We start from the raw sequence: 13590 nt of genomic DNA, 5'->3' as shown, positions 1-13590 counted from the left end.
TCTGACACGTTTCCAAGTCATTTTTAAAACAACGAGGACAGGAGAAATACTGGCACAGCAGACCAGAACCAGTATAGAAAGACGAGCCATTCTGTAACACACCCTCCTATAGGATGAGGTAAGGACCACTGGACATGGACAAATACATCTCTAGGCCACTGTTTCCCAACTTTTAAGGATGAAAGAGGCGTGGCTAGGGACTAGATACTTTTTAACAACCTGTCACTGTAACATTCAGAGTCTTCCAAGGTCTGAACTTCAGAAGTGAGGGGAGGAATCCGAACCAGAACCGGAGTGACTCCTCATTCAATGCTCCTTCCTCCACATTACTTCCCCTTAGGAATATGTGCGTGAATGGTCAATAAAATCCACGTCCATATATCATAAGTGACCATAAAGCACTAGGAGTGTTAACAGCCTTCACCCGTGACAAACGCTGCACTTGGAATGACATTAGAACTTGGATAAAGGTATGCTTCAAACATTTTGCAAACGCATTTAAAGCTGCTGCGCAGTCAGAAGGAAAACATCACAGGCCTCTGAAACTGAAGGCCGTGTTTTTATCTCCAACGACGGCCCAGCGGACACGCTGCTCAGAGGGTCTGCAGTAACTTCAGAGACAACATCCAAAAGACGGCCATTCCTGGAAAACAACTTCCCTGAGACGGGAGGAGGCCAGCACGCCAGTAAAGAGGTTTTTTTAAATTCAAGGACTTTGAGGAGGTTCCTCCCAGAGGAGCTGGAGAGCAGCGAGTGGGGGAAGCGGGGGGGGGGGGGGGGGGGGGCGTACCTCGAACGACTGCAGAGACGAAAGTCCCAGTTTAAGGTCAACAGTCCCGAGGGGAGGCCCCGGTGGGCTCGCACGGTGGGCGGCGGTCTGCACGCCCTACAGCAGTTCGGAGCGGGCACACGCAGCGGCAGACCAGGGAGGAGGGCGGCACCGGCCAGCCTTTTACACACGCACACACACACACTTGCACACGCACCCCGACACCCTCCTCCCCGGGGGCGGGGCGGGCGGGCGCTGCCCTCACACAGGAAGTCAGGAACCCGGGGGGCAGAGGGGCCACCACTTCGAGCCATTTAACCCTCGCGCCCACGCCGGCCAAGGGGCTGCCCGGCCCCGCTTCCCCGCGTCCCCCGCGCCCCCGCCCTCCGGCGCCCCGGCCTCACCTCGCGCCCCCTCGGCGCCGGCGCCTCCCGCACACGCCCCCCCAGCCCGGCGCCTCGGCGGGCAGCCCCGGCCCCGGAGCGCCTTTGTGCGGCGCCTCGCCAACCTGCCCTCCGTCCGCCGGGCCCCGCGCCCGCGTCCTTACCGAGGGCCCGCGGCCTCGCGGGGCTGCGCCCTCCTCCCCTAGCAGGCGGCTGCGAAGCGACCGCAAGGCGCTCACACGGTGGCGGCCGCGGTCGGCCGTCCCCGCAGGCTGGCTCCGCGCGAGGCTAAGTGCCAGGGCACGTCGGAGCGCGCCGGCGCGGGGGCGGGGCGGGCGGCGGCCCACGTGACGGCGGGGGCGGGGCCGCTGCTCACGTGACGGCGGGGCAGGGCGGCGGGTCACGTGACGACCCGGAGGGCGCGGGGTGAGTCGGCGGCGGCGGGTCAGCGAGAAGGAGGGGGCGGTCGGGGCGGGGCCGCGGGACTCGGCGCGCGGTGGAGCTGCCGGCCAAGTGGGCGTCAGCAGTCTGTAAACACGAAGCGGGGGACGTTGAGGAAGCGCTCGTGGGGAAAACGCGCGAAGGGCGGGCGGGAAACGGCCGGTGCACGAGGGTGGCAGGAATGGAGGCCAGGGAAAGAGAGCGGGGCGTGGAGTCCGGCCCGCCCCTTCCTCGGCCCACTGGCAACTGGGAGCCGCTGCCGGGCGTCTGTCAGTCGTTCACAGGCCGAATGTCCCGCGGGAGACGGGGAAAAGTGCCACGCGCTCCGTCAGGGGGACAAAAGGGAGCTCTGGAGACCCTGAGTCCATGATCGGGTCCATGTGGAGCTGCCCTTCGCCGGGGCCGCCAGGGCGGACTGCTGGACCAGCTGTGCACACTCGGGGCTGAGGCGGCCCCTGGGGACCCGGGAGCGGCCGCTCGCCCGTCACGCGGCTCCAGAGCAGCAGCATGGCGGCTCAGCCGTCCGCGAGGCCTGCTGTGTGCAAGCCCCGTGGGGGCCCCAGTGTCGTTGCCAGAGTCATCCCCGTGTGCAACGTTTGCAGTGTGGTAGTACGGAATCCGGAAGTCGGAAGCGTTAAAGGTTTTTCATAGCGATCCTGTGACAGAAGGAGTTTGCTGGACTAGGAATCTAGGAGACCTGGCTTCTGCTTTTGTCACTTCACCCTTCTCGACCTCGGCTGTCAACGGAGATTATTGACTGAACTCAAAGGCTCCTTCTTCTACCTCTAGAATTCAATGACTGTGAGAAAAATAACTGATAGGACTTCAGAAACTGCTCATTCAGTAACCACTTGTTGATTGTGCCTTTTATGGTGCCGGGATGAAATTTGAATAATACCAGACAAAAAAGAAAGCCAGGATATGATTCTAGAGCCACTCTCTGGAATTGACTGTTTTCAGTTCTTCACCTGGTACTGGAAGATGCCATTGTGTCTGGCTTCCTTATCACAAGCTGAATTCCCAGTTCTGTAAAGGCTGTGAAAACCCACTGGGATATTAACAAGACTTTAATAGCTGCAGTTTACCACCTTATAAAATTAAATTAAATGTAACGAGGGGGCTAAAGTTTCAAGATATTCTCCTTGGAGAAAGTAAAGAAACTTAAAATGAACCTGAGACCATACTGTATCTATTGTTGCACTTGCTACCAACCTTTCTTTGGTATCGATGGTCTTTTCTGTCTCCCTCGGTTTCTAACATATTTTCCATGCGCTTGCTTGTTCAGCGTGCAGAGTATTGCTGCTGCATGCTTGTGAAACTATTTTCCATTGAATCCCTTTCTAGAACCAAAACAAGGACAGAGTGCAGAAAGGAAACCTGTGCCCTGATGGAATGTGCTGATAACCCTATCTTCCCTACTCCCCAAACCTGATTTGGGCACCCTTGGTTTCAGCAAGAGAGAGCTAAACAGTTTGTATGTACTTGCTGATCTGCCTGTAACTCCACTTCCTATTCACAACCTAATCTCAGATGATACCACAATGCCCACAGTATGCTGATCTCTTCCAACAGCAGATGGAATCAGATAAAAAGAGCTCTCGCCCAAGTGTGTTGTTTTAAAACCTGATGGAGAGCTAGGAAATCATATGCAACATTGACTGTAGTTAGTTTTTAAATAACACTGGTAGCATATGTCTGGCGCCTGTGCTCAGGATCTCAACAGATCATTTTCAGGATATTGACATTTAACTGAGTTCTTATGAAGTAGCATAGAGTTCCAAAATCTAGAATTTAAATGTAAGCTCCACAAAGGCAGAGATTTGAATTTGATTTATATAAATATATATCCCAAGTGCTTAAAAGCACTTGGCATGTGGTAGGTGCACAATAAATTTCTACTGAATGTATTTTTGAGTAATAATGTGTATGCAAATTGCTGAGTAAACTTGTCCTGCTTTTTTCCTAATTCCTTAATAGGTAACCCACTTTTCATTGTGCATTTCTAAGTGAAAAGGCATAAATTTACATCTGGTATCTGCTATGGCTAGGCTATAGAGAAACAGGAATTTGGCAATATCTATCAAAATTACAAATGCATTCCTACACTGAACCTGCAATTTCATTTCTAGGGATTTATCCCAGGATGTATTTCCACATGTGAGAAAGGATAAGATATTTCTTATTGTATTGCCGAGAATAGCAAATGATGGGGAATAACCTAAATATCCACCAACACGACACTAGTTAAATTATGATATCCATACGTTTGAACACTGTCTAGCTGTTAAAAAAAAGACAAAGTTCTTTACATTTTAATATTAAGATCTCTGAGATTTTTTTGTTGAAGAAAGCAGGAAAATGATGCAGAATAATGTATTGGCTTGTATATGCATTAAACTAGGATAGACTGTTGAGGTATGAGATATCAGTGGATGGAAGACATAGGAAAGACCTTTCACTGTATTCGTATCTGAACTTTCTGATATTTAAACCATGAGAATGATTTCCCTACTCAAAAAGTTAAAATTTTTACTATAAAATTTTTCTGGTATTTTTATTTTGTTATTAAAACATTCAGGTTCTATCTATTTTATCAAAATTTACCTGATTAAAATATCAGGTACGCTAGTACACATACAAGGTAAACTTTTTTAAAATTCAGAGTTGTTTTCATTAAGTTCAAGTTGAACACTGTCTACTCCTTACTGTAATAATTTCAGATCCAGGTACTACGTGTAGTTGGAGGCTTAGTATACATCATATCAAATATATGTAAATTTTCAAAAGTGTTTTTCTTGAAGTAGAGCTTTACTTGAGCAAGTTTTAACGACTTGGATCCTCTGTTTTAAGCATAAAATTAGAATTTTTTTGGACTATTTGTTCATCTCCTAATAAGGTCAAGAAAAATATATTTGAGAACAAAACTGAAGGCATGTGTTTGTGTGTGTCTCTGTTCACTCGCCCACTTTGTAATGTCAGCTGCCTCCTGTTTCCATGGGTTACGCAGATGCCCTGGAAATTATTTTGCCTAATATGTTTTGGTATTTTATTATATCTATTTGTGAGCTTAATTTCCAGAAATCTCAAAGGGAGTTATAATCATAGACTACAATAACATTCAGATTTCCATAACATCATCTCTTTAAGGATTTTAAGAGCTTTATTAATATTTTTTGTGAAATCTCACCATTTTCACTATATAAATTTACATCTTCAGTTTTTTTACACTATTATTAAAGACAAGTGCAGGCATAAGTAGTTAGTATTAAAGAGCAAATTGCCACCTGGAGCTTTTTTCCAAAATTATATAGCCAGGGCTGCCTAACACCAGAAAATTAGTAATTGGCTTTAAAATTTTAACTATGTGATCAGCCAATCAATAATTTAGATATATTTTAACTGATAATTTGTTCTGCGTATATCCTGTAAATATGGATTCATTTCAATTTTATACTTAACTTAGATATAGACACTAAGGAAATGACCCTAAAAGTAATAAAAATTACACTACATGAAAAACCTTTAGTATTTGTCGCAATTAGTCAGTAGTGCAATGTTTTGATGTGAAATATGGCTAAGATAGAAATGATATTTCTTGATTTAAAAATAAAGATACTTCCCTAACTTCGGGAACAAGGCAAGGATATCTGCTTTCACTACTTCTAATCAACATTGTACTGGTGGTTCTAGCAAGTATCTGGCAATAAGTAAATTTGTAGATAAAACTTTATGTAAATTTATGTAATTTGGCACAGTAGATAAAACATCCAAACAAATCACATCACTAAAATCCATACGATTGGTATGTCAGGGTGGGTGGGAGGATTAAAGGAGTTAAGAGCACTGAGCCCAAATTTGGCATTTGGAGGAGGTCAGTAAATGATGAAGTTCTGTAGAGTTTCTTCAACTCTTAGTAGAAGTAATTTGTTATAAAGTAATGGAAGATAGACCCTTACAGACTTAGGCAGGTAGAAGATGAAAATGTACCTCTTTCTTGGTTTGGGTTCCTCCAGAAGCTGACCTTGAGGCAAGGATTAAAGCGCAAAAAGTTTATTTGGCAGGTGATGGGAGCACCAGTAATGGCAGTAAGGAAGTGAGATAGGGAAGAAGGCAATCAACAAAGAGTGCTTAATCAAGCCACTGTGCACAGTTGGAGGTTAATCCCACTGGAGCAATTCTGGGAGCAGAGGGAGAGTAACCTCTCTTCTATTTTCAGATAAAATGGAGCAAGCCTAAGCTCAAATACAAACTTGACTTTGTGGGATTTTCAAAATACATGTGCAGGGTGGAGCTGACCATCATAATAATATTTTCCTGAAGATGCGACTCCTCCAACTCTACGGTAGCAGGGGCCTATGCCACTTTCAGTTGAGCATGTGACATTGACATTGCTTGCGGTGTATGTACTACCAATTCACCCATATAATTGTGTATAATATTGGTCGAGGAATCAATCCTGGAGAATTTTCCTCTGTCCCATACTTATGAAGAAACTTTAGTTTTTGTGTGGTCAGAATTATGTTAAAAATATTAGAATGTTAAAATGCACATTGCCATCTTTATTGCTAAATATAGTATAACCTTATTTCCAAGTATCCAAATATGATATGGCTATATATTCTAAGTCAGATCAACTACAAATCAGGTATCTGGCAGTATAGACTATCCAAATAGCCAAGAACCAAGAAATTTTGAAAAGCAGAAGTTGGTGCTCAGATGCAACAGAGTTTGTACACAAAACTTCTACTTGATCTGAAGTTCTGATGAGCTCAATGGGCTGTTTTTTCTCCATTTGCCCAACCACTTTCCCAGGATCCATTCTCCACGCTTCTCTGTCCAGGTCTATGCCCTGGCCACGAATCCCTTGGAGTTGTATCACAACCAGGCTCCCTTGCCCTGTGGCTTTTAGTTGGGAGGCATGGACAGAAGATAGAGGATGAGAAGAGGGAGAGACGTTGTGGTATTTACTCTTCTGCACTCCCTGCCCTGCCAAGTTTCTGGTGGAAGGTGGGTGCTCACCTCCACAATGCACCTCCCTTTAGGGAGCCCTCTTTCATGGTTCCTGCTCTCTCCAGACGCTGAAACATTGGTCTCTCCTCTCCCACCTAGAGGCCTAGGGCTGAGAATGGCTCCTAATTGTACTAATGTCCAAGTGCCTCACCACCCCCAGGTTGGTTCCCTTAACCCTGCCCACACCTCTGTGAATAGTCCCATCATTAAATTTGCTTCCATTAAATTCATTTAAGTAGAACTTTTCCTTACAGGACCTGACTGATACATTTGGTTAACTGTTTTTCTAACCAGGAGCAGTTTAGAAAGATAACAGGCCTTTGATAATTTTTTGTGCTACTGAAATTAGAAGGATACCAAGGAACACCTCAGGAAAAAATAACCAACATCGTGAGGGCAAGTGAAATGAAAGCAGAAAAACACTATATAAAAAGCAACAACAAATGCTCAAGCTCAGTTTCGAAAACATTTAGTAAAGGTATTTCAGTAAACCCTTGAGGTCATTGAACTTTTTATGATGTTCACTGATGACTTTTCAGAGCTCTTCAGTACTTAGGCTTCATGGTAATCCTCCTAAAAGATACTGTAAACCTGCCCCAAATGAGGTTTTTAAAATAAAAATACAGGTTCGCTAGGAACCTCTGCTGCTGCTTCTCTGCTCTCCCTGCTGTCTCTAATCATTGGAAGGGAGGGAGGGAGGAACAGAGATCTTCCCACCAAGTACAAGCCCTGCAGAGGCAGCTTCCTACATGGGATAGTTTGCATAAACACTGGCACGCATAAAACCAGCCTGTTACCGCGAGATGCCAGCCAATGCTTAAGGCATTCAGATCTGTTTTCTCAAATTTGAGCTTCTTTAATAAAATTGATTAAACTCTTCCGATTTATTTCTACTTTGATATTATTCATTTTAATTTCTAAAAAGGCAATAAGCAACATCATATGTCAATCACCATTCACTAGAAGTAATAAATTTTAAATAAAGAGATGAGTTGTATCTTAATGTGGCAATCTATCTAGTCAAGGAAAGAAGGACATTTCCGGTTCTTTAGATCAACTTTGAATAGTTATTGAAGAACTTCAATGATTAAAATTATCGAGACTTCAGAAGGAAAAAAATTCAGCTTTCAGGGAACACTGTACATCTGTTGATATTATCATGACAGCATTTAAGTAGCTGTCATGGCAACCATAATTTAATCCTCCATCAGTGTGTTGGAACACCCAGACACCCCAGGAAGTAAGGAGGATGATTCAGTAGGTGGCACACTCCTATCCTCGTGAGTCAGGGAAATACCAATGCTCTCACTCAGTGTTGTAGAGCCACCGATGTATGAGACATAAAATACAGCCACTATGTGATCTGTGACAGTTTCCACAAGAGTGAGGTATTGGCTTCGAATATTCCTGTAAAGCCTATTTTCATTGATTTTTGAGACAAATTTTTACTTTGTGCTAATGTGCAGCCTTTATTTCTCTTCTTTTTCTCTTTTAGGCAATTTAACATCTTTTTTATTTTTTGGTGAGGAAGATTGTTGCTGAGCTAACATCTGTGCCAATCTTCCTCTGTTTTGTATGTGGGACACTGCCACAGCGTGGCTTGATGAGCAGTGTGTTGGTCTGCACCCTGGATCCGAACCCTTGAAGCCCAGGCTGCTGAAGCAGATCATGCAAACTTAACCACTACACCACCGGGCCAGCCCTACACCACCTTTTTCACTTTCATTTTTTGAGTGAAAAGTCAGTGAGAAAGTAAAACTTTTTTTGCTGCCTTACCAGTTCTGTTTGAATGCAAGAGAAGAGATTGAAATTAATGGCTAAAACGAGATGGTTTTTGTTTTCATTTCCTGATATAACATCACAGAATCTAAAATTGTCAGGACTACCGAATTCAAATCCAGAGTTATGGTAAAGCTCCTATGCTCTGCATATTCTGTAAGATCTGTGCAATCAGAGTGAACTGTCTAATAAATCTGAAACATTAGTGTCCATGGTGTGCTAAGTGCAAAAGATTTAATAAAAGGCATAAAAATAGGCAAGTAATGTGGCTACTTTGAAAAAGCACCAGGAAAGTTCTTGCTATGTTGAACTCTCTTACCATTTTTTTCTGTTTGGTTAACTTTTTCTTAGTATTTCGTGTGTGTGTGTGTGTGTGTAGAATGAAAGAGGAGAGAATTTTGTGTATCTAAATATATAATAAATCCTACTTAGATTGGAGAAAAATACGTAAACGAAAGCAAAAGTTCTCTAATAGTGAAAGAAATTGGGGGGGAAAAACTCTCTTAATTTGACAAAGTTTCTTTCAGCTCTCCATCTGAGCATGTAGCTTTGCTAACACCACTTATAATCAGATGTTTGAACTCTTGACTATTTAAATATATAGTAATACAGAGTCCCATAGCTTCACACAAATAAACCAGCTTGCCATCTGTTTTCTCAGTCTTTGATGAAGACTCTGATGTATTGATAGTCAATTTCCTTATTGCAATCCACATTATTTCTGTAGAGAGTTCACAGGCTTTCCCTTAAACAATTACCTGAAAAGAAGAGTGTATTGTCTTAAATCATAAAGATTGCAGAGCCCTCTTTCTTAGTGGCTAACAGATTTATTTCTTCTCATATTAATCTGTTGAAACGAGATTGCATACTCTCTGTCAAACTGGTTCCACTTCATTTCGGTGACCTTCGTTCTCCTGTGTGTTTGCCGTCCTACACCGCCTGATGGAGAAGGGTATCGCATTGCAAGTATAAGTCTAAAAGGAGGCTTCGGTTTGATAAAAACTGCTCTTTGATGCTTACTTCTTAAACTTTTTGGTACAATGTTTTATGTTTAAATAAATTCACATTCTGTCATCAGAAAACTTTATATACGTATTTTAGCCTATTTTACGTAATTCATCTTTACTATGAACAGATTTTAACTTTTATAGAGTGAGGGGGGTTGGAAACAGTTTCTGTTAAAAATGATAAGAAAATAAAATTGAATTCTTTACCTGATGGTGCTGAGTAACTTTCTGCCCACTGGATCGGAGGAGGGAGGCAGTAGAAAGGTTTCTTGAGGGAATTCAGGGTTCCCAAATTGGCGCTCTAGCTCTCTCATTCATTAGCAGTATCATCTTGGACAAGTGTCATCTTGGATGATACCTCTCATAGCATGTCAAGTAAGAGAGTTGGCTTGGATGATTTTAAGATCCTATTCATTACCAATATTCCTTGATTCTCTTTATGACCTCAAGATATTTGACAAAGGAAGTAATTTTGGGGTCTTGACTTACATTTTAAAACAACATTTACTACAATATAATAATACTTAACACCATTTCAACCTCAAAATAATTTTTCTTATAATGTAATCTTTAAAATATTCATTGGATAAGAGAGGAACTATTATTATCACCATTTTTCCCATAGGGAGAGTTCCTTAATTGACCAAATGGAACAAAGGCAGGGAGTCGTTATCAGCATTTGAGTCTTGTTTACTGGTCTTGAGCCCTGCTATTGCCAGCAAGAGGCAAGCTGTTTGAACCTGGGTCTGGATAGTCACTAGTGCAGAGTGAGAACAGGTCAGCTCCTCCAGTTTACTTCAAAGCCAAGGAGTCTGTATTTATGCCCCTTTCTTGTACTTGCTCTAGTTGTATCCATAAGAAAAATACAGGGATGTGCCAGCCTTTCAGGAAGTGGCTACAGAATAGAGGCTGACACTCCAAGTTAAATTAAATTAAATCACATCTAATTAAATCATTTTAAAAGATGACCCTGCAATAGCAACATTTTGTGGAATCACCATGGCTTCACAGTGACTCATGCTGAGACAGATTTCTAGTATTATATAATGCCTTGTTTGAAAAGTGGTCAAAACTTACAGAATGCAGTATTAAGATGAGTACAGGGTTAAGTAAAGGAACGGAGCCATTTTACCACGATAACATGAACTTTTATTTCACTTGTACAGCAGAGAGAAATATATGACTTATCTTTCCTACTTTTCCTGTTTTCCCTTTCAATTGCTGTTCGAATGCCCAGTGAGTCTGGAATGACTTAAAAGGGGAGGAATTCCATGACAGTTCGCACAGAAGGCCTTTCTCTGGGCGGTACTTGTTAGTCCTCTTTGTAAACAGGGATAACAAAGACCCCAAGAAATGGACAAAGGACATAAGTAAACAATTCACAAAAGAGGAAATTCAGCTGTTTAACAACAGTGGGAAAACGGTCCATCTCACTAGTAATCAAAGACATGCAAATTAAAACACTAACGAGAGACCGTTTAGCAGTGTTTGGTTTTTGTTTTTGTGGTAATACCATCAGTGTGAAAGCTGCCTTCTTGCACATTGCTAGTAGCAGTGTAAACCGATTTAGCTCTGTTAAAAAGAAAATTAGCAGTGATCAAAATTAAGCATTAAAATATTTTATGCTTTTTGAACTAGTAATTTCACTCTTGGGAATCCATTCTAAGAAAGTCTGAATACGGAAAATATTTTGTATGCACCGACGTGTTCATCACAGTGCTATTTGTAATACCAAAAGAGAGACTAAATAAATGTCCAATAATAGGTTAATTAAAGTATGGCTCATCCTTAGCAAAATATTGTGAAGCAATTAAAATTATTTTACTAAGTGTTTCTATAGGAAATTGCATATATTATCATGTAATGTGAGAAATCAGGTCATAAAAACCATGAAACAACCATGAAAACAAACAGGTTTTTTTAAAAGATGAAAAGAAAATTATTTATAGAAGAAAACTGTTAGAAAATACACTAAAATGTTAATAGTAGTTGATACCTCTTCTTTTTTACTTTCTGTATTTTCAATATTCTTATATTGATCACTTAGGACTTTTATAAGAACAAAAATATAATAAATAAATAAAACCTTAACATTTTTCATAAAATCCCCTTTAAAAGATATTGTCTAAAGGAAAAACTGAATTTCCTAGACCCCATCTCTCATCACTGTCATCTTTGTCTTTTTATTTTATATACGGTCCTCACCTATATTAAATAGATAATTGATCTATTTATTAAAACAAAAGGAAATGTTCCTAACAGTTTCCTTGGAAGTTTTGTATGAATGTGCCCTAATAAACAACTTTGTTTAGATTCTTTCCAGTTTACTTCAAACTATTTAAAATTCTAATCTTTATCTCACAAACTAGAACTTTTTAAAATATTTGAGTGACCATATTGTTATTTTTTGAAAAGAAAGAAAGGAAAATGGTAAAAACAGTGATAAAAGTTGGTACTATTTAGTCTTCACAAAGAACAGCATGTTCTTTATCAGAGAAATATCCAGTACTTAGAAAAAAAAGAAGCCAGAGGAGGAGAGAATGAAGGCTATTCAGTGGGGGAAGAAGTTCTTTCACATGGAACCTGTCATGTGGAAGGAACAGAATTTGGACTATAGCACACTGTGGGGTATTTGCATGCGGTAGTGTAGCATTGGGTTGGGTTTGTATGATACCACCTAAAATCAAAACCAAGTAGGCGCACTCAATTAGACAGATTTTGAAAAACCAGGAAGAAGTGTCAACAGGAATCCTCATCAAGTCATGGTGGAGGGGAAGAGAAATGGCATCAGCAGGTCCTGCAGATTCCCTTCCCCCTCTTTTTTCTTGGAATACTTTCTCTGAATCTGTGACTTCTGTTATGAACACACAGTGTCTTTTTGGTGCTGAATTTGATTAATCCTACTTGAATATCAACAACTTCACTCTGTCAGCTGTTCTTTAATGTGATTCTGGAAACCCAAAAAAATGTAACAAATGGTGCAACTTGTTTTACACTAATAAAGAAGAATGATGTAATCCCTTTTTATGATATTTGTCATTATCTCCTAGCTTACCAGATTTAGCAACCCAGTATTTATCCTCTTCTTCTGAGACGAATCATTTTTCCTACATTACCACATTGAGAGCTCACAGCCCTTTTAATGCTCACACCCTTGTGTACATTCCATTCATCCTGCTCACCCATTATGGATTATTGCCATCTGGTGGAAAAACAGGGTTGACTACCAGATGGTTGTTTTGAAATTTCCGGAAGTAAAGTGAAATAGTTTTCATCAGGGGAAAAATGCATTTGTTTTTCTCATGCGTATTCTGGGGTTCTAAAAGGACAAGCATTTTCCTGTTGCATTTCACTTGGGGGACTATACGACAAGTTCAGCTGCTGCATAGATGAAAGAGTTAACTTTCTCTAATGATCACACAAGAATAGTGCTTATGAAAAATTGGCCACATTTTTTTTTTTGAGGAAGATTAGCCCTGAGCTAACATCTGCCGCCAATCCTCCTGTTTTTTGCTGAGGAGGGCTGGCCCTGAGCTAACATGCGTGCCCATCTTCCTCTACTTTATATGTGGGACGCCTGCCACAGTGTGGCTTGACAAGTGGTGCCATGTCCACACCCAGGATCCGAACCGGTAAACCCCGGGCCGCTGAAGCGGAACATTTGCACTTAACTGCTACGCCACAGGGCCGGCCCCATGGGCCACATTTTTAAGTAACTGTATGACTATAGGGCAAAAGTGACAGAACGGAACAGAGCTAAAATGTCTCAATTGCCTTTCCTTTCACCAGGGAGAAATGCAGTATTAGATATTTTCCACTTGTAAGTTCTGTAATAGCACATTTGAGTCATTGAGCAATTTTCGGGTATATTAGCTCTTAAAATGAGATTTATTCATATTCAGAGTTTAGCATAGTCTTCAAAGTGACAGAATGAATATGATTTCAAAATAGTGAGGAGTTTCTCTTTTCCAAACTGTCATAAAATTTACTAACACTATCACAATTTTTAAAATTCTAAGTTAAACAAGATAGCAGGCCTGAGCTCCTCAAAACTGTCAACATTATAAAAGACAAAAATGGCCGGGGGGTTGTTTCAGGTAAAAAGAGATTAATGAGATGGAATCACCAAACACAGTGAATGATTCTTGATTGAATTGTGATTCTGGAATAAGAAAAGGATAATTAGATAAATTTGAATATG

The 13590-nt window shown here is 41.4% G+C and overlaps 1 protein-coding gene across 21 annotated transcripts in view; it reads right to left on the bottom strand.

Annotated features, from left to right (window-relative positions):
* ARHGAP12 (Rho GTPase activating protein 12) overlaps positions 1 to 1554 on the bottom strand; it is a 118296-nt gene extending 116742 nt beyond the window's left edge. For 6 of the 21 annotated variants that reach the window (XM_070601734.1, XM_070601739.1, XM_070601743.1 and 3 more), the window contains exon 1: positions 1317 to 1528. The gene's annotated coding sequence lies outside the window, so the exon portion shown is untranslated. Of the gene's footprint in view, positions 1 to 790; positions 1151 to 1316 lie in introns of those variants that run through there. The other 15 variants (XM_070601736.1, XM_070601746.1, XM_070601752.1 and 12 more) reach the window with 10 other exon arrangements.
* Positions 1555 to 13590: the final 12036 nt, after the last annotated feature.

This window comes from Equus przewalskii, chromosome 30 (assembly GCF_037783145.1).
Source record: "Equus przewalskii isolate Varuska chromosome 30, EquPr2, whole genome shotgun sequence".
NCBI classification, from domain to species: Eukaryota; Metazoa; Chordata; class Mammalia; order Perissodactyla; family Equidae; genus Equus; species Equus przewalskii.
The sequence above is the reverse complement of the archived record's forward strand: the minus strand, read 5'-3'. Positions and strand labels throughout refer to the sequence as shown.